Source organism: Antechinus flavipes, chromosome 1 (genome assembly GCF_016432865.1).
Source record: "Antechinus flavipes isolate AdamAnt ecotype Samford, QLD, Australia chromosome 1, AdamAnt_v2, whole genome shotgun sequence".
In the NCBI taxonomy this organism is placed as follows: Eukaryota; Metazoa; Chordata; class Mammalia; order Dasyuromorphia; family Dasyuridae; genus Antechinus; species Antechinus flavipes.
The window spans coordinates 678,961,962-678,989,581 of record NC_067398.1 but is presented as its reverse complement, the minus strand read 5'-3'; the positions used below and the strand labels follow the sequence as shown (position 1 = coordinate 678,989,581).

At 36.7% G+C, this 27,620-nt stretch overlaps 1 protein-coding gene and 1 long non-coding RNA gene across 2 annotated transcripts in view; one reads left to right on the top strand and one right to left on the bottom strand.

Moving 5' to 3' along the window:
• The window catches only part of LOC127545290 (ceramide synthase 4-like), a 40,074-nt gene extending 34,967 nt beyond the window's left edge, over nt 1-5,107 (bottom strand). The window contains exon 1 of the mRNA XM_051972464.1: nt 4,500-5,107. The gene's annotated coding sequence lies outside the window, so the exon portion shown is untranslated. The remainder of the gene's footprint in view (nt 1-4,499) is intronic.
• On the top strand, nt 129-27,419 carry LOC127545291 (uncharacterized). The gene is made up of 3 exons (XR_007949625.1): nt 129-411; nt 13,017-13,117; nt 25,494-27,419. It is a non-coding gene; the product is annotated as an uncharacterized LOC127545291 (long non-coding RNA).
• Nucleotides 27,420-27,620: the final 201 nt, after the last annotated feature.

The following is a 27,620-nucleotide window of genomic DNA, read 5'->3' as shown; positions in this document are numbered from 1 at the left end:
TAGTTCCCGAGTTTAGAATGTAAGATCCTCAGCCAATAAGGATGAGGGTCAATGGTGGGAGGGGGCATTTGCGTTAGGGATTAAAAGTGTTGAGCCTGCCCCCTACAGAGCCTGCCTCCCTTGGATTATCTGCTCGATTAGTGGGACGCCCGATTCTTGAGAACGTATAATAAACTTTGCTTTGCTTTGCTTCTAGAGATATCTCCAGCTTTTTTTTATTAAATGGTGTCTGAACCACACAGTACCAATAGGATGAGTCAAGTACTAGAAGAATAGAAGAAGGGGCCTACTTGTGAAGAAAACAGAAGGTTTTCTATTTGATGCTGAACCTGGAGAAGATTTTGTTGAATTTAAGCGAGTGTTGGTAGCCTTGAGCCCTCATAGAATTTCCACAAGCAACTACTCCCTGAGGTAAGCAAGATTCTCTGTCCTTTAGCAGGTCTTTTGTTTTTAAGTGGGCCTTTTGTTGTCCTTGCATTGACAAAATTATCAGGACTTCACAGTTAATAGTATCTAATCAGAAGGCCAATTTATGATATCAACCCCTAAGGTTATTTTTCTCCGATAAAAGAACCTATATATACCCCACTTTTTCACTAACTCCTTTTAGTAAATAGTTTGCTTACTAAGCTTTCCCATTGTAAATGGCAAGTTCAGTTAGGGAACTCACGAGTTTTTCTCTTTGTTAATTGCTAAAACTACCTTTTAGAACTTGGCCATTCGTCAATACTATAATAATAAAAATCTTTGCCTCTTGATTAGTAGAAGGTCTAAACCTACAAATTCTATTGAGATACCTTGTGACAGCCCGTAACTTCAATATATTTTGGGGTCCAAATCCTATTCCCCAAAATTTTGGTGGATGATATGGGGAAAGTCCTGGAACCCCAATATAATTTTTTGATTCAACACTTTTGTATCCTTGTACCACATCAAAAGATTACTTTTAGGGAGACACTAGATTTTATTGAGTAGGAGTAGAGGGTAATAGAGGCAGTCTTGTGATTTAGGAAAATTTTTGTATTTGCATATCTAGTGTCAAGTTCCTGGCACAGAGCAAATTGATTGACTGATTGATAGGAGGCTTTATCTCCATTTTAAGTCAGATTCTTATCTGGAGCCTCAGGAAGCTGTAACTCCACCTGAAGGGTGGGGTTCGGGGTGGGTCCCAGCTATTCAACACCCATTTCCGTTAATCTAATTGGAACAGCTGTTCTTTTCCTGAGATCTGAGCACCTGGAAAAGCAAAGGTGTAACCCCAATTTGTAGAGCAAGAAAGCCTCCTTGACAACATTCTCCAGTATTTTTTCCAGACTATCTTCTAGGAGAGGGGGATGTTATATCTCAACTGGAGCCAACTGGAATCAACAAACTTCTTGGAAATTTTCTAGTGGAGGGTGAACTCACTCAGATTAAATTGCACCAATAAGTGGGGAAGGGAGGTGAAGCCAGTTCACAGTGATCTCCCCTAGAAACCTTTCCCCTGGAAACCTTTCTTAGCTGGGGATGGGGGTGAAAGAAAGAAGGAAAGTGATTGTATCAGGGGGTTTGTAACAGCAAATGACTATGGTGGTTCTGCTCACCAGCCTAGCAAGTACCACTGCCCCTAGAAGACACATGGTGTAGTGCATTCTCTTCTCTGGATTCCTATTTCCTCATCTGTAAATTAGGTAAACTCTTACTTGCATGGCATAACGCACAGGATTGTTATTTGATGTATGTATATAGCCCAATAGAAATGAGCTAGAAATAGAAAATTTTTCATATTTCCCACCCAGTGTTTATTCACTGAACAAATACTGGTTGGGTCTCTGCTAGAAATATAAAGATTAAAAAAATAATAATATAATGCTTGCTGATTGTCAATTACATTCTACTCTTTTGAGGTCCAGTCCTACATCACCAACTGTTGAACATTTCCAACTGGATGGATCTCAAACTCAGCGTGCCCTAAATAAAATGTTTTATCTCCCCCCTATCCCAACTCAGTTTTCTTTTAAATATATCTTTTTCTATCCAAAGCATTATTATCTTTTCTGTACCCTAGGTTTGACATTTTGGAGTATTCCTTAACTCCTCACCCTTCCTTACCCTTATCAACCACACATACCTTTAGTTACCAAGTGTTGTTAGTTTTGTCTCCTTGGTATACCTTGAATTCACCTCTCTCTGAGCTCACACAGACACCTAGTGTTCTGACCCTCATCTTTCTGATCATATTGATCCTCTGTATATAATTCCCAGAGGAGTATTCAAATGTGCAGAACAGATGGAATATCTGTGCAATATGAAGACAATAGGGTGCTATTATGTGTGATATGTGTGACACAAGATGACAGATGTGTGTGACATGTTAGGTATGTTTGACTCAGAGATGCATTTTGCATATGGATATTCTAATTTGTATTTCATGGGATAATATCATAGGAATAGGGGAAAAGATGAAAGAGTGTAGGATGGGGAAGTGAAGTCATTTGGGAGCCAGGAGCAAAACAGAGAAAAGATGAGGAAAATGGAGGGACCAGTAAGGCCTTCCTTGGGAATTGGGTCCCAAGCTCAGCATTTAGTTTCAATATTCACAAGAAGGCAACTAGCCCTGGATTGGGAGGAGGGGTGCCACTGTGGTTCTTCTCTTCACACCTCTTTAAGTCTGAAAACTAGGCTTTATCCTATGTCATTGCCATCCAGCACCAGCAGTTCAGGCATGAATGATGCCCTTTGATGAGCACCAGTCTATCCAATTTCTCCTCCAATAAGACATTGTCCTGCCTCTAGTCTAAGCCAACCAAGATGAAAAACTGAATCGAGACTGGAGTCCACTTTGTCCCTCGACCTTCTAACCTCGAGAAGTAGAAAAAATTTGGAGACTTTGACCAGATTTCTTCTGGGTTTAGGACTATCTACCTGGAAGCAAATCTGGACCAGCCTCTGGATAGTCCTATTTGGGACTCACCTGGCCCAGACACGGAAAGGATTGACAGATTGATAGCTCTTTCTTGACTGTGAAAGATACTCAAGAGGATATGAAAAAAGGATTAAATGTGTAACCTGTCAGTAACAGAACTTTGGAGGAACTGGATGTGACCCAAGAATGACAGAGATGTATGATTACCCCCCTCCCCACTCCCCCCATATATGTTTGACATGGGTTTGTATTAGTGATATGGATACATAGCATTTGGGATGTGTGTGTGTGTGTATAAAATGGGGATATCACAGGTGCGTAAATAACATAGAGGAGGAGGCCTGTGTCATGGAGAGCTGGGATTATTTGGGAACTACAAGAGTAGGATAAAGAGAAGAGGACAAAGTAGGAATGGGGTGTGTGTGTCTGTGTGTGCGTGTGCGTGTGCGTGTGTGTGCGAAGAACCATAGTGTTTCCCTTGAGGAAATTCTTGAGATTTGGAAGAAGCATGTGGTAGATAAATTAATCATCAAGCAATAATTTTTAAAAGCTCAACCATGTATTAGTCACTATGCAAAGGCAAAAGTGAAATATTCACTTATGTTGTTAGTCAGTCATGTCTGACTTTTCCAGACCCCTGAACCATAGTACACCAAGCCCATCTAATCCACTATTGATGAAAGTCTTAAGTTGATGTTAATTATTTCCATGACATTATCTGTCCATGTCTGCTTCTTCCTTCTCTTTTTGCCTTCAATCTTTCCCAATGAGTCCTGTCTTCCCATTATGTGACCAAAGCATTTAAGCTTCAGCTTCAAAATTCCCTGAATTAATTTCTTTAAGTATTGACTGATTTGATATTTCTGTCCAGGGGACTCTCAAAAGTTTTCTCCAGCATCACAATTGGAGAGAGAATTGTGCTGATGAAGACATTACACATAGAACTATATATCAGATAGATGCAAGATAATAGAGGAAGGAGAGACAATGGTGGGTGGTGATGGGTGCAGGAGTAAGAGCAAATATATCCGACAAGAATAAGTGCTTGATAGGATCCTTAAAAAAAATGTTGACTTATTTTCTACAACTCTTCATAACTTCACTTTGAGGTTTTCCTGGCAAAGATACTAAGTGGCTTGCCATTTCCTTCTCCAATTTATTTTATAGATGAGGAATTAAGACAAATAGGATGTGACTTTTTAGGATCCTGCAGCTAGTGAAAATCCGAAGCCAGATTTTGAATTTAGGAAGCTGGATCTTCTTGATTCTTAGCCCATGTCTTTATCTACTGGGCAACCTAGTTGTATTTTGGATAACAAAGAAAAAACGCTTTTTGAAAGAAGAGGAGCCGAGGAGGAAGACATGTTTCAGGCATTGGCGGGGAGAGGGGGGGAGAGAGAAGAGACAGAGAGTATTACCGAGAGGACAAATCTATGGGAACCCCAGAGTCAACTTAGTTGAGCAGCAGGGCGGGGGTCCTGCACATGGGGTGTGAGCCCTAGCTGTGTAAATATGAGTTGGAGTAACCCTTTAAGGATGGGGGCTGGTTATCTGGGAAGAAGGAGAATAAAGGATATAGGGAGGAAATGCTTACCTGAGGCTGAGGCACAGTGAGATGGAAAATAGTTGAGACCGATTATGCCCTCCACTTGAGCAGTCCTGGCTCAAGAGATACCGTATACATCTGTGTCCCCGCTGCCCAAGCAATCTCACAATCACGCGGGGACTAGTCTCGGAAGAGAACTTCTTCCCTATTACCCAACCGCTGCCTCTCTGAGGAAGAGGGAGGACTCTGGCAGAAGGAGGCGTCTAGGGCTCCAGGGAATGGGAGGAGCATCCTAGAGGAGGGTGGGGGCCCGCGTACACACAGGAGTCCTGGAAGTCCGGCAGGCTCTGAAGGAAAAGGGACCCCAGATGAAAGACAGGGGAGGGGAGGCTCCCCAGAAAAGAAGGGAGTTCAGGGAAGAAACGTTTTCCCGGGGATTGCGGGAGCCCTGGAGAATGGAAAGTGGAAGGCAGAGGAAAATTTAGAGTGAAAAAGAGCCTGAGCTCGGAATGGGAGCGATGGAGGGAGGTTGGAGGTGGGAACATAGAGAACATAGGTGGCATGTGTTCTGGAAGGTGTTTTTTGGAGGGAGGTGGGTGGATATCGCTGGCCAGGGACCAGGGGCTGGGGCTGAAAGTGTAGTCAGCAGGAGATGATGTGGGGGTGGGAGGAGGAAAAGGAAAAAGCAGGTGGGGGAGCAGGAAAAGGAATTATTGTAGCCGATAGAATCCAAAGAAGCATCAGAAATTTCGAAACCTTTATCTGATTCATCTTCACCTATCCGGTCTGGCAGCTGGCTCTTCTCCATCCCAGTACTGGAAGCAGGAACCAACTGATCTTTCCACCCACCTCCTCTAGCCTTTCCGGAACTTAACCAACCTCTGACTCGCACCCAGTCCTCCATACACCTCCACCCCTCCCCCTCCCCACAGCATCACTATTCAGCCCCCCTCAAGAAATAGGGGTACCGTCTCCTTTCAGACACCTCTGGTACTTCCAAGCGCAAGACACCCCCTTCCCACTCTGAGCACAAAAACATACGGCCTCTTGCTACCTTTCAAGCACTTTTCACTTTGGACACCGGGAACTCCTTCGGAACTCCTTCCCCACCTCCATATTCTCAAGGATCCAGTAACAAGCTTTGAATCTAGGGAGATCCCATCTTTGACGTTTGAACCTGAACAGAAGTGAGTGGCTACCTATTCTAAAGGGTCAAAAACTAATTTGCATTTTTATACAGATAGAAACAAATTTGTTTCGTGTCCATGAAATATATGCATTGATGGAGGAGTGGGAGAAGGCAGGAAGCTGGAAATCTCTCACAAGTTTTAAGTTATAACAGTCTCAGGTTCTTTCAGGGACAGAGGGTCCCCAGCCAGTTCTTCATTGTGAGTCATGGCTAATATTTCCTGAGATAAACGGTTACTCTGTTCCTGTGCTGCCATTTTCTTCATTAGATCAATTTTAATATAACCGTTCATAATTTTGATTTCTTCTGAAAACTATTTTCATATCCATTGATCATTTATCAATTGGGGAATGACTTGCATTTTTTATAAGTTTGACTTAGTTCTTTAATACATTTAAGAAATGATGTCTTTATCAGAGAAACTTAATATAAAGTTTCTCTTCTTCCCCCCAATTCTCTGCTCTCCTAATCTTGGCTGTATTGGATTTGTATATGAAAAAATTTTTTAATTTAATGTAATCAAAATTACCCACTTTACTTCCCATAACATTCTCTATCTTTTGTTCTATCATAAATTCATAGATCTAACAGAAAAGATATTCAGTGCTCCCCTAATTTGCTTTTGAGATTACCATTTAAATCTAAATCATGTGCCTATATTGATCTTATCTTGAAATATAGTATCCCTAGTTTTTGCCAAACTGCTTTCCTGTTTTCCCAAGCAATTTTTATCTATTGGTAAATTAAAACTTGGATTTTTTAATTTGTCAAACACTAGCTTGCTATGGACATTACTACTCTGTATTATGTACCTGATCTATTCTACTAGCCCACTATCTATTTCTTAGCTAATACCAGACTGTTTTAATGATTATTGCTTTGTAATACAGTTTGAGATAAGGATTGTTAGGTCACCTTTCTTTACATTTTTCCCCCAATGATTTTTTTTTGATATTTTTGATCTTTTGGATTTTTTTTAGGTGAATTTAAATCTTTTTTTTTAGCTCTATAAAATAATTGTTTGGTAATTTCATTGATATGGGACTGACTAGGTAAGTTAATTTAGATAGAGTTGTCATTTTTATTATATTGTCTTGGTCTACTGAGAAAACAGAGTATCTCCTAATAATATGACATTTCTCTCTTTTGGTCAAAGACGGAGGTGAGGGAGAAGGGGGGTCCTACTTTTCTGATCAATAAAAGAGAGGCAAGTATAAGCCAAGATGCTATGAGAAGCCAGATGGGCCAGGATGAGATATTGCCCAGGGAGTAATAAAAGTAATCTATCAGGGAATTATATTCCAGATATCACTGCTAGCCATTGTTTGCTTGCAATCAGAAAGAAGAGGGAGGGCCAAGAATGTAGTGGGAGAAAATATCAACACATACTTAAACCAGTCCTTTGTTGGTTAGATACACAACCAAAGGGAAGAAGACAGTATACTTAGCCCTTCTCTAAAATTTTGGGACCACTCTCTTATCTAGGTGTCAACTGCTTATGGTTCCATATTAGAAGAACTTTGAGGGCTCCAGAGGGTTCTGCTGTCCACTTAGAAGCAGAAGCTTTCTTGAGATGTTCCAGGAGTCTACATCTACAAGTCTGACAGCTATGGGGGTAGTCTGAAGGACTGGGTAGGTGCCCTTAGAAACAATGATTGATTGATCAGTACTGGACCAGTTTTCAGATGAGAAAACTCTTTGCTTCAATCTTTGGATCTGAGTTTCTGGTCAACATAACATAAATCTTTGGTTAAGGATTTCTAAACAGAACATAGAGATCCAATTTCCTAACCATGTAGGATAAGTTCAAACAATGCAACAAAGGTTTCTCAGAATTTTCATAATTGCATAATTATATTGAGTCAGTTACAGATCAAACTACTTAGAGGGCTCACAATGAACTAGTCTTGAGAAGGGATATTTATGTCATCAAGGGTAATGTAAATGTAAACATAAACCATGCAAAGCCATATAATAATTATCACCAATGTTAATTAACATCATCTCCTTGCATCCGGGTAACTCATTCTTAATGTCCATTTAGCCAGCACATTTTGAATCCTAGATGTCTCATATAATTATTTTGTCCCTGGTTATCTTTTCTTGAATAATAGTCTTTATTCTCAGGTCAGGTCTAAAGGGGATCCACTTCTCTGGTTCCAAATCTAGAGGTTCCTAGATAATTCTAACTTAATATAATTTAGTACAATCATTTAATTATGGTTCTTCAATCTTGAAACTTCAAAGAATTTCAGTTTATACATTATTTACTGTTTTTATCCTTACCAAAGGATAAAAAAGATACCCTGCATCTGATAAGTGAATCTTTTAAAAATTTATGAGGATTTAACCATAAAATGAGTTCTTCTGCCTTTTAAAATTATCAAACAGATACTTTAATAAGAGATAAATAATTTCACTTCCTTTACAATAGTAAATCTTATAATTTATATGTAAAATTCAATTTTGAGCTCTTAATCCCTAAACATATTCAAAGGCTGAATTTCCATGATAGATTTTGAAAGACAGTCATATGCATCTGTATATCTATATTGCATCTTAGAGAAAAGAGTCTAATCCTGTTGCTTTTCTCAAAATTTACTATTCCATTTCATTAGAAAACTTTTATATTCCATCCCCTTAGGAAGATATTATTGCTGTATTATAATTTTGCCACAAATATAGGAAAAAATTATAAGATATTTATACTTGCATCTTATTACAGTAGCTTAGAGATGTTCCTGTATCAGTTTGTTATTCAATAGATTTAGAATTATACTTTTAAAATTTCTTAATTATAGAAATTTGCTATGAAAGGAAAAGAGGGACATAGTTATAACAAGTGTCATAACAGAGAGAAAAACTCCCTTAGCTCTCTTTGATTCTAGTGTAAGTCATATCTGACAGCCTATCATTTAGTCAGAGGGTATTAAAAGCAAAATTTAGGATTATCTAGGTGGAATTTTTCTTTTTCAGAAAGGAAATAATAATGCAGGGAAAGATTCAAGGGGATCCTAACTTGATTATGCCAAAGCTGTCTGCAGAATTATTCCAATGCACAGACATCCACTTTTAGCAGCACATGTCATTTTCTACTGCTAGTTTTATGACAATTTAGACAACTATCCCTGTAATCAAAACTCAAACAATAGTAAATTACAGTCCCAAGAATTTTTACAGTCCCAAGAATTTTTACCTTAAATAGTAAAATTTCACTAAGCACAAGTTAGGGCTTGAATATGTTTCCTGATATTTCTTTAACTATAAACATCTCACTTCTCCTTTACATATAAATTAAAACTACCCATTTTTCTGGGCTTCAAGTAAATATCTCAGTTGATTCATTATTATGTTGAAGCTAAATCTTTAAACTATCCTAAACACTTTCATAAAAGCCAAGCATTTCAAATGAAAATTTACTATTATGAATTATTATCTATTTCATGAGGAAAAATACTTTATTAAATATTTAACAATTTTCAAATATTTATTTTTATTACATCCCTTTAAAGTCCCAATTCACTCAATTCATCAGATCAAAAAGTTTTGTTTAAAAGCATTTCTGTTTTGTGGTCTCTCAAATTTCACAATATGAAAGAATTTAGAAATACAATAAATACAATATTAACATAAACTGTATCACATACATAAAACTTTCAGATGATATCAATTTCATTTGCACATTATCATACATAAAATCATTTATCTTATTATCTTTGGTATTTAAAAACAATTTTAGAGTTATCAGTTATGGAACAATTACATTCAATTAAAAAATAACAATATAATGCTTAGTCTATGGCAGTTACTGTGTTAAGTATTTTACAATCATAATATTATTTGATCCTCATAACAGTACTGGGAGATGATTACCATTATTATTTTTTTACTTACAGAATAGGAAACAGATAAACAGAAATCAACTAACTTGCCTAAGATTATACGGCTAATAAATTTCTGCATTTGGAATACAATTTAAATTTCCTTACATTTTTCCATCATTTCTTTCAACACCTGTATTTGGAAATCTGATTTGGAATGAAAGAAGTCTCTCTAATGGGAGGATCTCTAATCTTTTTGGTTTAAAAAATCTTTTCTCCCTTCATATGTAAAAGAAGAGTTAACAAAACATTGTTACAAGCTGCAAGCCATTTACCTATTTGTTTCTTCATTCTGAGATTACTTCCAAAATAGTTGTCTTCCTTCATTGCCCTAGAATAATGAGGCTATCAACCTTGCCATTTACTCTTAAAACTTTTATAAACTCTAATCCTTATTTTTCCTTAAAACAAATTCTACAGAGTAGTGCCCTCCAAATTACTAAGATATTTCAGAAGGGATTGAATTCCTGGAATTACCCCAAATCCCAGGATTTCTCTGCAATCTTAAAATGATTAATCTTCAAATCTCCAAAATCAGCTGTTTTTAGTAGTTCAACAAATGTTGATCATCTGACTTTATTTTTCATAATTACAACATAGCTAAAGTTAAAATGACAGGGAAAAAATGTGTTGAAGATTTTTTTTTCTTATAATCCAATCTCCTAGACTAAAGTGGGAGTGAGTCCTGCTTACTGGTCAGTTGTTTCAGCTAAGAAAGTTCATTAATTTTTTCCAATAAAGTCTCCGCTTACACTTTTAGAAGGTTTTTTTTTTTTTTTTGGATGCCTGCATCCAAATCTTTCAAGGTATATAATCTAGCTCACAACACAAGCATGATACAGATCTTCTGTATTTTACAAAGACACACACACAGATAACATACAAGATGATACAAACAGGCATAGATAGTTTTAACAAAGTGAACTGCACAATCCATATGGAGGCACACAGTTATAGAGATATGCAGTGTCAACTTTAGAAAGGTGTGCTGTTTACAAAACAACAGAAGCACATAGAGGGACAAGAGACATACAGTTACAATTTTACAGAAATGTGTGATAAAAAAAAATCAGAGACATGCAGAGTTCAATTAACAGAGATGCACCACTATGAAAGGATATACTTACCAGAATGATTGGAGATGAATTTGAAAGAGGCACTGGAGTTTTTCTTATAAAGAATGGCAAACTTTACCAAGGTGGAAGTTCAAAGATTGGAGCAGGAACAAAGGCACAGAACTTACTGATAAGGGTATGTGTGTCAGATAGCAAAGAAATAAATCACTGATGTGTTGACTCTTTTCATGATTTTTTTGTATCACTTTCATTTCTTTTTTTCAAATTTTCCCTTTACATCTCTTATTTGATTTTAACAGTCTTTTTGTGCTCTTTCAAGAATTCTTTTTGGGCCTCTGAACAATTCATATTTTTTCTTTGAAGCTTTGAATGTGGCTGTTTTCACTTCATTGTTTTCTTCTGAGTCGGTGTCTTCATTATTCCTGTTTCCACAGTCACTTTTTATGGTCATGTTCTTCTGTTGTTCTTTGCTCCTTTTCCAGCCTATTTCTTTACTTATAATTTTATGTTAAAGTTGGACTCTGCTTCCAGGTGGAGGGTATACTGTCCCAAGCTTCTATCCTTTCTTGCTGTGATTTTTAGAGCTAGCTGTGAGAGTCTGCAGGGTTTTAATTTTTGCCAAGTATTTATGATCTAGTGAGAAATATGTGCATTGTTTTCCTGGCTTTGCTCTGGTCTGTGCATGACCACAAACAACTTTTCTCCCCCACCTCATGCCCTGGAACTCTAATAAGCATCTCTGCACTCCTACTGCCACAAGTTGTAATGAGCTAGTGCTTCTCTTAGTTCTGAAACTGTGACCTAGAATAACGTATGGGCAATATAACAGACGACTATATCCAGAACCATCAAAAGTTCCCCTGTAATCTCTGACAGTTGTCTTACCCCTTACCAAATGTGACTGAGAACTCCCAAAGCTGCTGCTGTCAAATAGTTTCCAGAAATGATTCTGGTGCCCCTGCTTGGTCTGCTCTGGGCTCCAACATGACCATAAACTTGCTGGGACAGACCTTTCTTGATGATCTCTTATGCTGACTTGGACTGAAAAATTGTTTACCCCAAACTTTTGTTGATTGTACTTCTCCAGAATCGGTTTGAGCCCTTATTTTAAAGTAATTTGGAGTGGAGTTTGGGAGAGCTCAGGTGAGTCCCTTCCTTTCTCCTAACATCTTGGCTCTGCCCTCCCCATGCCTCTTTTTAAATAGTTTTATATTGAGAAATAGTATGTGAGTTTCCTCTCTGGGTTGACAGGTAAATAGTTGGTATATGAAATTTTAAAGTAGTACATAATAAAAGAAGATGCTGTTTAATTTTCAGAAAGTATTCTCTCACTCCTCAAATTCTCCTGGAGTCCTTTTTCTTTTCTTTATGCCATTATCACTCTCTTCTTATCAATGGACAAGTTGCTTCTCCTCTCACACCTGATAGAATGTAAGGATTTTGATGATGGGTATGATGATTTTACTTTTTTTATCCCAGCACCTGGCACAACCATTGGCACTTAAGGCCAAGAAAAAACTTAATAAATGTTGATTGAATTTGCTCTTTTCATTGTTCATTTGGTGGGAGGAACAGCCTAATCTTCCTTCCACTCTCATCCCTATGCAAATTAGGCTTTTTTTTTTTTCAGAAAGATTGTAAGGGACTTAATTAAACTAGAGATCCAAGCTGTGCTTCCATTGATATAGATTTCTTGTAGCTTTTGACTTTATTTACATGGCTTCCTTGTCATCCACATTAAAAAAGCCTGTCCAAATCAAGTATAGATCCTTCAATCTTGCAAACTATCCATAAGTCTTTGCCAATCACCAAAGCCTGTCCTATTATCAGACCTATATGAAAGCAAGAATTAACTATGTTTCCTTAAGCCAAATGCTTGAATATGCTTAGTAAATAGCCTTCCCATAGTATCATTAAGTAAATTTTCTTTTGTTCTTTGTGGAGAGAGCTATAAGTACCTCATTTCATTCCAACATCATACCTAAACTAATAGGATATTAAGTCAAGTCAGACCTGTCCATAAGAGCCTCTATCACATTGTCCTCTGTGTTATGCTCCTGTGTGTACGCATTGCAAGGTTATTCACTCCTTGAGAACAAATTCAATTCCTTTTTTGTCTTAGCTCTATATAAATCTATAGATTTAGAGCTGGAAGGGAATTTTGGATAATTTTTTCATTCAATAGTTGAAAAAATTGAAGCCTGCCCAGTAAGGCTAAGTGACTTGGCCAAAGTTATACAATGATAACAGCAGGGGAATTGAACCTAGATCTTCTAAACCTAGTATCCAGTTTACTGTCTATTGAATTTTATCAATCATTTTTCTCAGCTCCTAAAGAGAATACCGATTATCTATAGTCAATCAACTGACAAAGATCTATTTCTAAGCCTCCTTGCATCCTTTTCTCTTTCTTTCTTAGATTTCACCCTCTTGGATTAGCTTTCTGGATGCTGTTTGACTACTGAAAGAGTTCTGGAACACCCTCTGCAACCATATCTGAAAGTGCAGAGCTAAAGCAGAGTAAGGGCCACCTGGGAAGACTGCTTAAGGAATAAGTTCAACTGTTTTGATTTGATTACCCTGATTTTTCTTCCTCTAACTTTTCTTTCTCCTAGAGCAAACATTTATAATTTCTTTTTATAAAACAATCTTTTGGAAATATGAGACCTTTCTTTGAGCTGGCAGCCATCCCCTCTTTCCCTATATTTCTATTCCCCCCATTTTTCTTTTTCAAGAAGCCTACAGGGTTAACTCTATCTTATTTCTAACTACATCTGCCTTTGACATTTACTCTACTCCAATTAGTTGGCTTCAATACTTAAGTAGTTTTTTTGTGATCCCATCTCTTTTAGAGTCAGTTTTCTTATCTATAAAATTCAAACAACAATTCACATTCTTCATAGAACTCATACACAATCTTATCTAACTTGAATCACTGATTAGGCCTACTCTCAGACAAACTGAAACCTGTTAAAGATTTTAGCTTAAAAAGGCCAATGTCTCCCATGGCATCTGAAACTGTCTCCAGTTGTCCTGATCTGTATCTTGCCACTGGACCAAATGACTGACTCCTGCCCTCTGCTCCCCTTCCTTCCCTTTCCCTTCTCTTCCTAAAATGTTGGCCATATTTGAGACCATATTTGAGAAACGCTATATAAAAACAAAATTGGCAGGCTTTCACAACAGACTGGATATGGAGAGTGAGAGATGTCTAATATAACTTCTAACTTATGATCTTGATACTGGCAAAATCATGTTGTCTTCTATGGTAATAGAGAAGGTAGCATAATGGAATGGTTTAGGGTCACGATTACTATTTTGGACACATTGAGCTGAAGATATTTTAAGAACAAAATACTTTGTGTCTATCTCTTACCCTTGCTAACATTTACCTTCCAAGATCTTCAGATATGGCCAGAAGAGCCTTAATTAAATGCTTTTTACTACTTTGAACATTAAAGGAAATGGTGGACAGGTGATTCAGTCCTTGTCTCAGACTCAGAACCAAAATAAAAGAGAAATCTGAAAAGATAGTAATGAGTTCCCATTTCCACTTCAGACTCATTAGCTAAATGAAAAGTCTCCAGTTCACCAGTCTCACAGGATATTCCACAGGAAAGCATCTTTTCTTAAAGCTATACTGGTTTCTCCTTGTTGTTTCATCTGCTATCTGAGAATCCCCTGTTTGTGCCCAAGACTAAAATATCCCTCAGATATTCTGGCTTCTAGTTGCCCCATCATCGTGGTACTCCAATTTTTGTCCAGAGCTGGTGGGAGTGTCTTTGCCTCTCTTATTCTTCTTTGAATAGTGACAGGAGCAGTATCAGGACCCAAAATGGTCCCAGCTACTAATGTAATCTATGATGTGGGATCTGGCACTAAAACTTGAGATTTGGTCATATGAATGATGTAATATAATAATGATTTTGTGGTCCCCTAATTTTAGGGGGGCTTCTGCTTTAACAATAAGTCAGTAATCCTAAATCTTCTGGTTTTGGAATCTGCCTCAGGAAACTCCCAAGCCCAATCTGTCTGATTCTGAATAGATCACTCTTCAATATTTGCTGATTGATAATCTTGTCAGCAATTTTTGGCTAACCCTTCCTTGACTCCTATCTTGTCTGAAGCCCCCCTTCTGCTCCTTTGGGAAAGCACCCCAGAAAGCATTAAGGGACCTACTTACTGAGTGATCCTGAGTGAACCTGAGGGTATCTCAGTCGTGAGGATTGCTAACAATCCCTCTCATCTCAGATCAGATTAAAACTCAAATTCTGCCTCACTTGTAGAAATAGGGGAAGTAGCCCATGGGGACCCCACACAATTTTTTCCAAACAACTCCCCAACCCAGTTTTGGAAGAGTGGGGGTAAAGTCCAATGGTCCATATCCCCTGAGACATGGCACCTGAAACGACCATCAAAGAGATGTCTTGGGACAAGTCCCCCTAGCTTTCAGCAGATTCTGTCTATGAACTGCCTGGGAAGAATTCGGATACCCCTGGCATCATCTAGCATGGCAGTGTTAGGTGAGAAAGCAACTCAGCCTCTGCATTTGGTAAGACCACCATTCTCTGTCTCAATTGTGGATATGCATTAGCTATATAACTTATGGGAAATTATTTTCTCTCTGTTCAGTTTTCTGATTTGTAAAGAGAAATAATAGTTATTGTAGTGAAGAATACATGATTGCAAAAGTGTTTAGCATAAAAGTGTTATATGAATGTTAACTACTTTATTGGATATAATAGTTTCATATTTGACAACTTTATGGATTTTTTTAGATGTGATCAATTGATAAGTGATTTCTAAAATAATTTGGAAATTTGTCTGAGATGATAGTAAAAGCAATTTTAAAGGAGCTCTAATTAAAACCCACTAAAGGGATCTATTTGCACTGATAGTATTAATAGAAGCATTTGGTATTACTTTAAAAATTCTAGTTATCTAGAGTCAGATATTCGAGGGCCCTATCAGTAAAAACTGGCACCTTAACCATTTTCCTGGTTCAAAAAAGAGAAATGATTTTCATAAATTGGAAAATAATCAAATTGCAATTCTGTTTGTATAGGACATTTAATCAGAATTTAGGGAATCTCAATTAAAATCTATTTTAAATCTGTTCTATCTCAGTTTTAAGGATTGCCTTGTTTTCTCTCTGGGAAACTTATTTAAAGTAATAGAAATTACAGCTAAGACTATTTGGCTATTACTTAGGAAAAATTCTAAAATTGTTAACTAAGTTACTGAGAGTTATTGTCATAATGTTAAGTTTTATCAGTTTACCTCCAAGTTTTCCCCTTCATAGAGTGGGAGGAAATATTGAATAGCCCAGTCCACAAAAACACTAAGAATAGGTAGGGTGGGCAACAGCAAGCTCAGCCCTTTCCATGGGCTCTCTGTCAACTCTCCTTAATTTGTAAACTTGTCAGTTTTCTTGAAATCATCAGGGTAAGCAAGATCATCAGCCCTGAGAACTGAGCCTGTTTAGGATTTATAACTTATAAACAAGGAATCTGTTTATTAAGAATTTATAAGTTTGTTTAATGATTAATCCTTTGCACCAGGATAAGTTTCAACACATGAGGCATGTTAAATAAAATCTATATGTGTAAGTCCTGATAAACTTTTAAAATAATGTATCTAGCCCTTTGCTGCGATTGGTAGAATTTGCTATTAGAGATAAAATCTCTTGGGACCATAACTAATTATTCTTTTGAGTTCTGAATTTGATTGCCTGATCATTGAGTCAGTGGCCTATCCTTTGGGAGAGAAATGCCATAAATTACTCAGAATGCTCCTGAAATATCTAAGTGGATGTCTTATCTGGGCAAACATTAGGAAGATAACATTAGCCTCTGCTTAAAGTGGGATTTTTCTGACTCACTTTCCTAATTCTGTTTTTTTGTTTCCCATCTGATTATTTTTTAAAATAGCTTTTTATTTACAAAGATATGCATAGGTAATTTTTCAGCATTGACAGTTGCAAATCCTTTTGTTCCAACTTTTTCCCTCCTTCCCCCGACCCCTTTCCTCAGATGGCAGGTTGACCAATACATGTTAAATATGTTAAAGTATAAGTTAAATAAAATATATTTATATGTCCAAACAGTTATTTTGTTGTATAAAAAGAGTCAGACTTTGAAATAGTGTAAAGGCTTTTGAAATCTTGAAATAGCCTGTGAAGGAAATCAAAAATGCAGGCGGACAAAAATAGAGGGATTGGGAATTTTATGTAGTGGTTCATAGTCATCTTCCAGAGTTCTTTCCCTAGGTGTAGCTGGTTCAGTTCATCACTGCTCTATTGGAACTGATTTGATTCATCTCATTGTTGAAGTGGGCCAAGTCCATCAGAATTGATCATCATATAGTATTGTTGTTGAAGTAAATAATGATCTTCTGGTCCTGCTCATTTCACTCAGCATCAGTTCATGTAAGTCTCTCCAGGCCTTTCTGAAATCATCCTGTTGGTCATTTCTTACAGAACAATAATATTCCATAATATTCATATACCACAATTTGTTCAGCCAATCTCCAACTGATGAGCATCCACTCAGTTTCCAGTATCTGGCCACTACAAAGAGGGCTGCCACAAACATTCTTGCACACACAGGTCCCTTTCCCTTTTTAAAAATCTCTGTGGGATATAAGCCCAGTAGTAACACTGCTAGGTCAAAGGGTATGCACAGTTTGATTGCTTTTTGAGCATAGTTCCAAATTGTTCTCCAGAATGGTTGGATGTATTCACAATTCCACCAACAATGCATCAGTGTCCCAGTTTTCCCATATCCTCGCCAACATTCCACATTATCTTCCCTGTCATTTTAGCCAATCTGACAGGTGTTAGTGGTATCTCAGAGTTGTCTTAAGTTGCATTTTTCTGATTAATAATGACTTGGAGCATCTTTTCATATAGCTAGAAATAGTTTCAATTTCTTCATCTGAGAATTGTCTGTTCATATCCTTTGACCATTTATCAATTGGAGAATGGCTTGATTTCTTATAAATTAGATTCAATTCTATATATATTTTGGAAATGAGGCCTTTATCAGAACCTTTGACTGTAAAAATGTTTTCCCAGTTTATTGCTTCCCTTCTAATCTTATCTGCATTAGTTTTGTAGTACAAAAACTTTCCAATTTGAATAATCAAATTTTCTATTTTGTGATCAATAATGATCTCTAGTTCTTCTTTGGTCACAACTTCCTTCCTCTTCCACAGGTCTGAGAGGTAAACTATCCTATGCTCTTCCAATTTATTTATAATCTCATTCTTTACACCTAGGTCATGAACCCATTTTGACCTTATTTTGGTGTACGGCGTTTAATGTGGGTCACTGCCTAGTTTCTGCCATACTGATTTCCAATTTTCCCAGCAATTTTTGTCAAATTGAGTTTTTATCCCAAAAGCTGGGGTCTTTGGGTTTGTCAAACACTAGATTATTAAACTTATTGGCTGTTTTGTCTTTTGAACCTAACCTATTCCATTGATCAACTAGTCTATTTCTTAGCCAATACCAAATGGTTTTGGTAACCGCTGCCTTATAATATACTTTTAGATCTGATACAGCTAGGGCACCTTCATTTGAATCTTTTTTCCATTAATTCCCTTGAAATTCTTGACCTTTTGTTTTTCCATATAAACTTTGTTGTTATTTTTTCTAGGTCATTAAAATAGTTTTTTGGGAGTCTGACTCCATCTGATTATTTCTAAGTCTGGCTAATTATTACTGCATGATCAGCTGTCAAATAGATCTAAGATGACTTATCTTGTCATGTATGTGCTCTCAGGCTGAGGCCTGAAGGACCAGTTTTGATGCTATTATAATCATATCCCTCTTTTTTCCTCTTATAGCAAATTTCTATCATCAAAGCAAATAAAGTTAGTAGAAATTGTGAGCCCAGTACAAGTATCCCAGGGGACAAAATGGTTCTCTACTCTAGATCTTAAAGATGCTTTCTTTTGTATACCATTGCATAAAGACTCACAATTTCTTTTTGCCCTTGAAGGGGCAAATCCAGGGGAATGTAACCCCCCACCAATGAACATGGCCAGTATGGATTAGATGCTATCTTGAGCTGCAGTCCCACTTGAGACTTCTCTGACTTCAGTCATACAAAACCTTAACTTCCAGCCACCCTAACTACAGCAGGGCTATGAAGTTAGTCCTTCTGGCTGATTTCAAACACCCTCAGGCCAGTGTCTAATCCCAGAGGCAAGTCAGTGGGAATTTTTTGTTGGCCTGCCCAGCTCTTTGCAGAGTGACAATGGCCCAGCCTTCACTTCTCAAATAATTCAAAAAGTGGCTGAGGCACTTAAGATTACCTGTCCTTCCTTCCTTCCTGCTTTCCTTCCTCCTTCCTTCTCCCCCACCCCCTGTCTCTCTCTCTCTCTTTCCTTCCTTCCTTTCTTTTCTTTTTCCCACTTTTTTCCAGGTGTACCTTTAAGAATATATCAAGGATGAGAGCTTTGCTCCTAGTATTTTCTCTCCAGCTCTCTCAGTGTCACTCTGTGGCCTCTGCCAGTGGGGAGATAACTCCTTATTTTTTAGTCAGGCTAAGGAACTCTGTGGGCAGTGGGAGCATTCAGAATTGTTGGATGTGCCCTCAGCATCCTCAAGGCAGCCCACACATGCGACCTGATGCATTATTTGCAAGGGCCCCATTCCCAATTGTCACCATTCCCACCCTGGATGCTGCCCCCTTTGTACCAGCTATCCCCAGGGGAATAACTTTAACCTATCTCCTGTCTTCTTGCCAGAAAGGATCTCTTACCCATATAATAATTATGGGATATCCATTTCACAATTATCCTGGCAAATTCACTCATAATACTTCTACAGGTACAGTACCCCACTGAATGCTGCTGCCACCATCTTCAAGTAATATCTCCCCTCCTCGGGTCTGTAGTCCCATTGAGTAGAGACAGCTCTGCGCCCTTTATCAGCATGAAGCTTCAGAAGATGAGCTTTCCATCCTTTTGTCCTAAATGAATTTGGAGTACAAACTATTTGAGAGGAGGGAAATGATGTAATATAGCAATGATTTTGTGGTCCCCTAATTTTAGGAGAGCTTCTAACAATAAATCAGTAATCCTAAATTTTCTGGCGTTGGAGCCTCAAGGAACTGCCCAATCCTCTGATTCAGAATAGACCACTCCTCAATTCATTGCTGACTGATAATCTGGTCAGTGATAATTTGGTGTGTGATAACCAAATTCCACAGACTACTCCTCTGGGCCATCAAATTAACATGTCAGTGATAGAAAACTGGATAAATGTGTCTCCTTACTTCTGTTTTTCTGCTAATTTCTTATGGAATTCAGCCCTCTTGTAATGACATTACTATTACAATAAACTTTCCCCCTTGAATAGGAAATGGATTCAAGGCTGCAAATTCTTTTGAGACACCTCAGGACACCAGTCTGTGACTCCAAAATTTTGAGGTCCCCTTCCCAACTTCAACATGAAGAATTGAAGAATTCAAAATGGCCATTTCTTTGGCAAATTTATTTAGGGAAATAGATTACAGATAAAATGAAGACATACAATGGACACTGGGAAGAGTAAATATGAAATAGAGTGGGAGAGCATATGAGATACAAGTTCCTCAGTGGAACTCATAATTACCCAGTAGTAAGAGATTATCCAATGAGATTGGAGCATGCCCTTAGTGGGCAGACTAAATCCTGAAAGGGATTTAGCAGCCTGAAAGCGTTAGTTAGCTATAAGGAGGAAAAGTGGGGTTGAGAAGCATAATGGAATTAATTCAAGGGAGATACCATGTGGCATGGGGGAAGAGAAAGAGGAAAGACACCACAAGGCAGAATGCCATGGGCTGACCCAGACAAAGGAAGGTAGCAACCATGAAATGGCCTACAAGTAGATTTCATAAGGAAATTTTCAGGGACATGACTGGGATTTCTATAGAGGGTGAGTCTCAGGAGTTTGACATAATTTGGATTTCAGACTGGACCAGCTCTCTAAAGGGTGGGACCACGAAGCTTAACTGATCCCTATCAGAGCCTTCTGCCTGCTTGCCTCAGGGATCAATTCCTCTACTAACCACACCTAACACTGAAGACCTCACAGTCAAGATACTTCTTGTCTTGGATAGAAGTCAAAGCCCCTTGGTTTTTGTCTGTTTCTTCTAAGACACTAAATCTTAGAACAAAAGGAATAAAAAGGGGATTATGAGGCATAAATGCAATTTAGGGGCTCTTTAGACTTTTTGGTGACTTTTGCTCTATTGCAAAGAAGCATTTGATCTAGCTAGGAGGCTCAGTGGATAGAATGTTGGACCCAGAGTCGGAAAGACTTGAGTTAAAATTAGGCCTCAGACAAATAGGAGCTGTGTGACTCTGAGAAAAACCTTCGTTTCCCCATTTGTAAAATGAGCTGCAAAGAAAATGGCAAATGCCTCTAGTATCTCTGCCAAGAAAAATCCAAATGGAAATCATGAAGATTGGGGGCAAGACTGAGCAACAAGAATGAAGAAGAGTTCACTAGTGAGTAGAAAAGAAGGAGTTACAGGGCTAATTAGAAACTTTTTTGCTAGTCTCTTTCTTTATGATTCATTATCCCTAAGGGAAATTGAGAGGACATCCAGCCAAGTTGGTGCAGCTGCAAACAACTAAGAATCTTGTTTAGCTAGTTATCTGGGTAAACTACTTGTTCTTTTTAGTTCATGATCCTAAGATGAGAAGAAGTCTTTCATAGCCTTCATGCTAAATCTTGGATACTGTCAAGGTATTGGAATTTGACCTGAAAGAGTGGAACTCACAATGGAGTGGGAGCTTGGATGAAGGTAGACAGCAGATTCTGTATTTTACTATTTTGAGCAATATTGCATTCTATCATGGAGATCAGTGGTTCTTAACATAGGATTAAGGAGTAGATTTCAGGAGCTCTGTCAACTTTGATATGTATAAAACTAAAATAAAGTGAGTTGTTTTCCTTAACCTTTACATGAAATTTAGCATTTCCTTCAATTATGAATGTATGCAACACACATCATTTAGAGGAATCCATAGGCTCCACTATAAACTCCTGAACTTTCCCTAAAAAAAGGTAAAGAATCCCTGCCCTAAATTAAATTCAAATTTGGCCAATGAGTCAAAGATGGTTTTTCAGGTCAGCTTCCCAGTGACTTTGGTGAGTTGGCAAATGAGGAAGCCTGTATTTGCAGGCTGAGCATTCTCTGGTGGCCTGAGTATGCTTTGGTAGAGATATTGTAGACTCAGGAAAGTGCTATCATCCAGAAAAAAAAAAAGCTTTTTTTTGAAGTCTTACACATGTGGACTGTCACTTGATGGTCTAATTCAGGTAAGTTTGCCTAATTAAAATGAATTTGCTGAATGATTGACAAAAGACAGTACCTTTCTATAATTATAAGCGTAATGGCCCTTGAACCACACAAAGGCACAAAGGGCCCCATGTGAGACTAGTATCACACAAACATTACTAGATTGTAATCAGAGCAACTTAGATATGGCAGACAACTAATTAAACTCATACTTTATAATTGACAAAGAGACACATTGTCTTTTTATAAGCTTAAGAAAGTTGTCTTGAAAACACACATCCAAAAGTCTCCATTTGGAACTTGTATCATACAAACAACCCGATCCTATAACCTCAGTACCCTATGACTTCTGGTCATATGTGAGGTCAAATGTAGATTCCTAAACAGCATTTATATAGCACTTTATGATTTGCAAAGAACTACATATATGTTATCTCATTAGATCCTCACAAAATCTTTGAATTATTTGCTATTATTATCCCTACTTTACTAGTGAGGAAACTGTACAAGAGAGATATTTTGTCCAGGGTCAGAAAGCTATTAAGTGTCTAAATGTAAGAGTCAGATCTTCCTTACTTCAAGGATTTATCTCTAGTGGCTTAACAGCTATTTTATGTTTGTATTTTATGTTGCATCTATTTAGCTTCATATCTTTGTTTCAGTATCTTCTCATACTCATTTACCAATTGAGGAATGATTTATCTACATATAAATTTGACTCAGCTCACTGTATATTTGAGAAATGAGACTTATTAAGAGAAATGTCTTATAATTTTTTTTTGATATTACTTCATTGCCTATAGAAGTTATTAGTAAAATCCAATTTTACTGATTATCTCTTTTAATTAGATCCATATTTGCCTTTCCTTTGTCTGAGGTCATGATTGCTATCTTTACCTTTTTTCATTCAGATGAAGCTTATTACATTTTGTTCCAGCCCTATATTTTAAATTTATGTATGCCTTTTCTTTCAGTATGTCTCCTGTTAACCACCCTTTGATGGATTCTGGTATCTAATGAATTCTGCTATTGGCTTTCTTTTGTTTGTATGTGTTGTGTGTGTGTCTGATCTAATTCCATTCATAGAGACAGGTACGATTATGTGTATTTCTTTCCATCCCATTTCTTCTCTTTTTTCCCTCCTTACATGTCTATTTTGCTTCTAACCACTGCCTCTCTTATCCCGCTCTCCCTTTTATCAACTCCCCTTCCTCTCTCCTATTTCCCTCTTGGGTAAGATAGATTTTTATACAGAACTGAATATATGGATACCTTCTTCCCTCTTTGAATTAATTCCTATGAGAGTAAGGTTCAAGCATTGCTCATCTTTCCATTTTCCCTCCTATTGTAAAAAATTCATCCTTGCACATCTCTTTCATGTGAAATAACTTTCCCTATTCTTCCTTATCTTTCCCCTTTTTCTCATTGCATCCCCATTTCTTGCCCTTTCATTTTTTTTGGAAGATCATTTTAACATAACCAACTCATACCTTATATCCTCTATTTATGTAAACTGATCTAGTGATAATAAAATTCTTAGCAATGACATGTATCATCTTTCCATATAGAACTATAAGTAATTTGATTTTATTGAGCCCCTTATAATTATTTTTTCATGTTTACTTTGTTATTCTCTTGAACTTTGTGGCTGAATGTCAAATTTTTTTTTATTAGCTCTGTTTTTTTCATCAAGAATGCTTGAAAATTCCCATTTTCACTGAATATTCACTTTTTTCACTAAAGGATTATACTCAGTTTTACTGGGTAGGAGAATTTTGGTTATAATCCTAACTCCTTTCACTTCCAGAATATCATATCCCAAAGCTTGTGATCCTTTATTGTAAAGACTACTAAATCTTGGGATATACTGACTTTGGACTCATAATTTCAACTGCTTTTTCTGGCTACTTGAAATATTTTTTCCTTGATCTGGGAACTCTGTTATTTGGTTATAATATTCCTAGAAGTTTTCATTTTGGGATTTCTTTCAGGAGGCGATTAATGGATTCTTTCAATTTTCATTTTACTTTCTGGTTCTAATATATCAGGGCAGTTTTTCTTGATAATTCCTTAAAATAATGATTCTAGGTTTTTCTTTTTTGATCATGGTTTCCAGATAGTCCAATAATTCTTAGATTCTCTTTCCTGGATCTATTATCCAGGTTAATTGTTTTTCCAATGAAAGGTTTCGTATTTTCTTCTATTTTTAATTTTTTTCTTTGATTGGTTTTTGATTTCTGATGGTATCATTAGCTTTTATTAACCCAATTCTAATTTTCATGAAATTAATTTTTTAAATGAGGATTTGAACTTTCTTTTCCATTTGGCCAATTCTACTTTTTTAAGGGGTTCTTTTCTTCTGTGAGTTTTTGTGCCTCTTTTACCATTAGGCCAATTCTATTTTTAAGATTTTTTTTCTTCAGAGAATACATTTTTTTTTTTGCACCTCAGCTTTAGAGATCACATTAAGTGCACAATTATCAGCAAACCAAAAATCACCCACCAATTCTCCATCTACTTTAATCTTGCCTTGTAACCTTTTCAAGTTACATAATTTGCCATCCTTGTTGTATTTGACCTTGATGCCATTTTAGTTTTAGTTTAGTTTAGTTTAGTTTTCTTTGAAGGCATCTGACAATGTCCCTGAAAACATCATGCTAAAAAGGAAGACGTTTAAAAGGAATTTAAAAAATCAAATAAGAATGAGGAAAAATTAGAAAAAAAAAATCCAAGAAAATTAATGAAAAAAGTTAACCAATTAGGAAAAGAGAAACAAAATTTTAAGGAAGAAAAAACTTTTGAAAACTAGAATTTGGGAAGGATTCTGGGAAGATGGTAGGTAATAATATAATCATAAAAAATTACATAATATATATTATATATTACATATACAATATGTATTATTAATAAAATAATATATATTATAATGATATATAATATATGCTATATATAACATAATAATATAACAAATAATAATAATAAAATCAATAAATTTCAAGCTCTCTAGATTTCCTCCATAAACAACAAATTTGCACCTCAGAATGAACATAGGTTGGTAAAAAAAAAAAATCAAGGAAGATTTGCAGCAGAACAAGGGTACTTCTGGAACAATCCAAGAAGATTAGGAGAAAGACCTCAGGTTGGAGATTAACCAGCATGACATTCAAATAACTCCAGGCTAGCTCTTTCTAGCTGTTTAGCAAGTGAGGAATCCTGGGGTTAGCTGGATTTGGCTAGAGCCTCAGCAGGAACCACAGAAACTTTCATTTCCTGGCTGTATGCAGAGCCAGGGATCTGAGTCTGAGAAGAGTGAGGGAACCTTGGCTGATTAGGAATGCCAGATCCAGCTGTTCTGCAGAGATGTAGCCACCAGAGAGAACAAATCAGCATATCTGGAGAGTGTAGAAGCAGTGAGTCAGGGATGCTGCTGGCTGCTGGCATTTGTAAGATGGTGGAGCTTTTGCTTTAGGGTTCCAGGTCAGAGAGGAGAGCCAAAGTAAAGCTAGAGGCACCATTCCTCCACCCCCACAATTAGAGGTGTTTATTCTAATACTTCTTATTAGTATAAGTATTAATACTAATACTTTTATTCTTTTCAGAAAAAAAATGAACCAGCAAAGAAGAACTCAATCACAGACACTTAATGTGGGGATAGGGAAGACTGGGATTCATCTTCAGAGGACACTGAAGTAAAAAAAGCTTCTTCTATCCCAAATGGTCCTTTGCCCAGAGAGAATTTATGGGCAAACTCCAAAGAGAATTTAAAAATCAAATGAGAAAGACTAAACAAAAACTAAAACTAAATTAAAATAAAAACCATCCAAAAGAAATAAGATTATGAAATTATTCAACTAGAAAGGAAGATACAGAATCTTAAAGATGAAAATAACTCTTTAAAAATTAGAATTGGGAAAGGGGAAGTCAGTGGAATTATAAGAAAACAAGAAATAACAAAAATATAAAGAATGAAAAAATAGAACAGAATGTAAAACATAAGAAAAATAACAAATTTGGAGAACAGATCCAGAAGAGAACGTAAGAACAATTGGACTATCTGAAAGCTGTGACCAATAAAAGAACCCTGATAAAATAAAGCAAGATACAATCCAAGAAATTGTCCTAAAGTGATAGAAAATGAGAGGAAAGCAGAAATGGAAAAAAAAAATTACTGATCACTCTGTCAAAGAGATCCTTTGTGGAAAACAAATAGAAATATCGCCAAATTTCAAAATCCCCAGATCAAAGAGAAAATTTTGCAAGGAACAAGGAAAAAAAAAACAATTCAAATATGCTCGAGTTACAATTATAATTTTACAGGATTTATCAGCAGCTACCATAAAAGACTGCACATCCTGGAATCATAAATACTGGCAAGCAAAACAATTAAGCCTGTGGCTAGAAATATCATATCCAGTAAAATTATTCATAGTCTTGAATGGAAAAAAAAATAGACATTTAATGAGTTTGCAGATTTTCAGGATTTTCAAACAAATCCAAACTCAATAGAAAATTTAACACAAGAGAACCAATATCAATGACTAATTTCAAGAAATTTAATATGAACAAATTGCTTATTTTTTTTTTACATAGAAATATATGCTTTATATTTAAGATTGGCATCAGTAATTGGATAGTTCAAAAAAAACTGGGGCAGAGTTGAGTATGATTTAACTTTAAAAAGCAAAATCATCCAGCAAAAGTAAAAATAGTTATTATGTTATACAAATGAAGTACAGAGAAAGAATAGACACAAAGGCATTAGAGGGGGGAGTAGGCATATAGTTCTGAAAACCTACTCACATCAGGAATGGGTTCAAAAGGCAACAATACATATATACTATGAAGGGTATAGCTCATAATTCTGAAAACCTACTGACATCAGGAATGGGTTAAGTAGGCAACACTAAATATATTCCATGAAGGTTGTAGCACCCTACAAAATCTATAAAGAAATAAGAGAGAGGGATGGGAAGACAGGGAAGTAAAGGGTTAGAGAGGAAGACTAGGGAGGCATCCATGCGTGGGAGGAAGTTAAGTAAGCCAAGTTAAGGAGCAGAATTAAAGAGACTTACACCAACTGATGCTAAGTGGAGTAGAATGAAGAGAGGATGGTATACAGCAACAACAAAATTATACAGTGACTATTGATTAGAAAAATGCAAATTAAGACAATTCTGAGGTACCACTACATACCTCTCAGATTGTTTAAGATCACAGGAAAATATATTGATGAATGTTGGAGAGGATGTGGGAAAACTGGAACACTGGTTGTTGGTAGAGTTGTGAACTGATCCAACCATTCTGGAAAACAATTTAGAATTATGCCCAAAGGGCTATCAAAATGTGCATACCCTTCCATCCAGAAATGTCTCTACTGGGCCTGTATCCCAAAGAGGTCATACAAAGGGAAAGTACCCACGTGTGCAAAAATGTTTTTAGCAGCTCTCTTTGTAGTGAGAGAGCAACTGGAAACTGAATGTATGCCCATCAATTGGAGAATGGCTGAATAAATTGTGGTATATGAATATTATGGAATATTATTGTTTTATAAGAAACAATCATTAGAATGATTTCTAAAAGACTTTATTTCTCTCTCTCTTTTTCTCTTTCTCTCTTACTTGTGCTTCCTTTCATGACATTATTAATGCAGAAATGTGTTTTGCATGGCAACACATACATAATATGTATTAGTTTGCTTTTCTTTTCAATGATAGGACAGAGAAGGG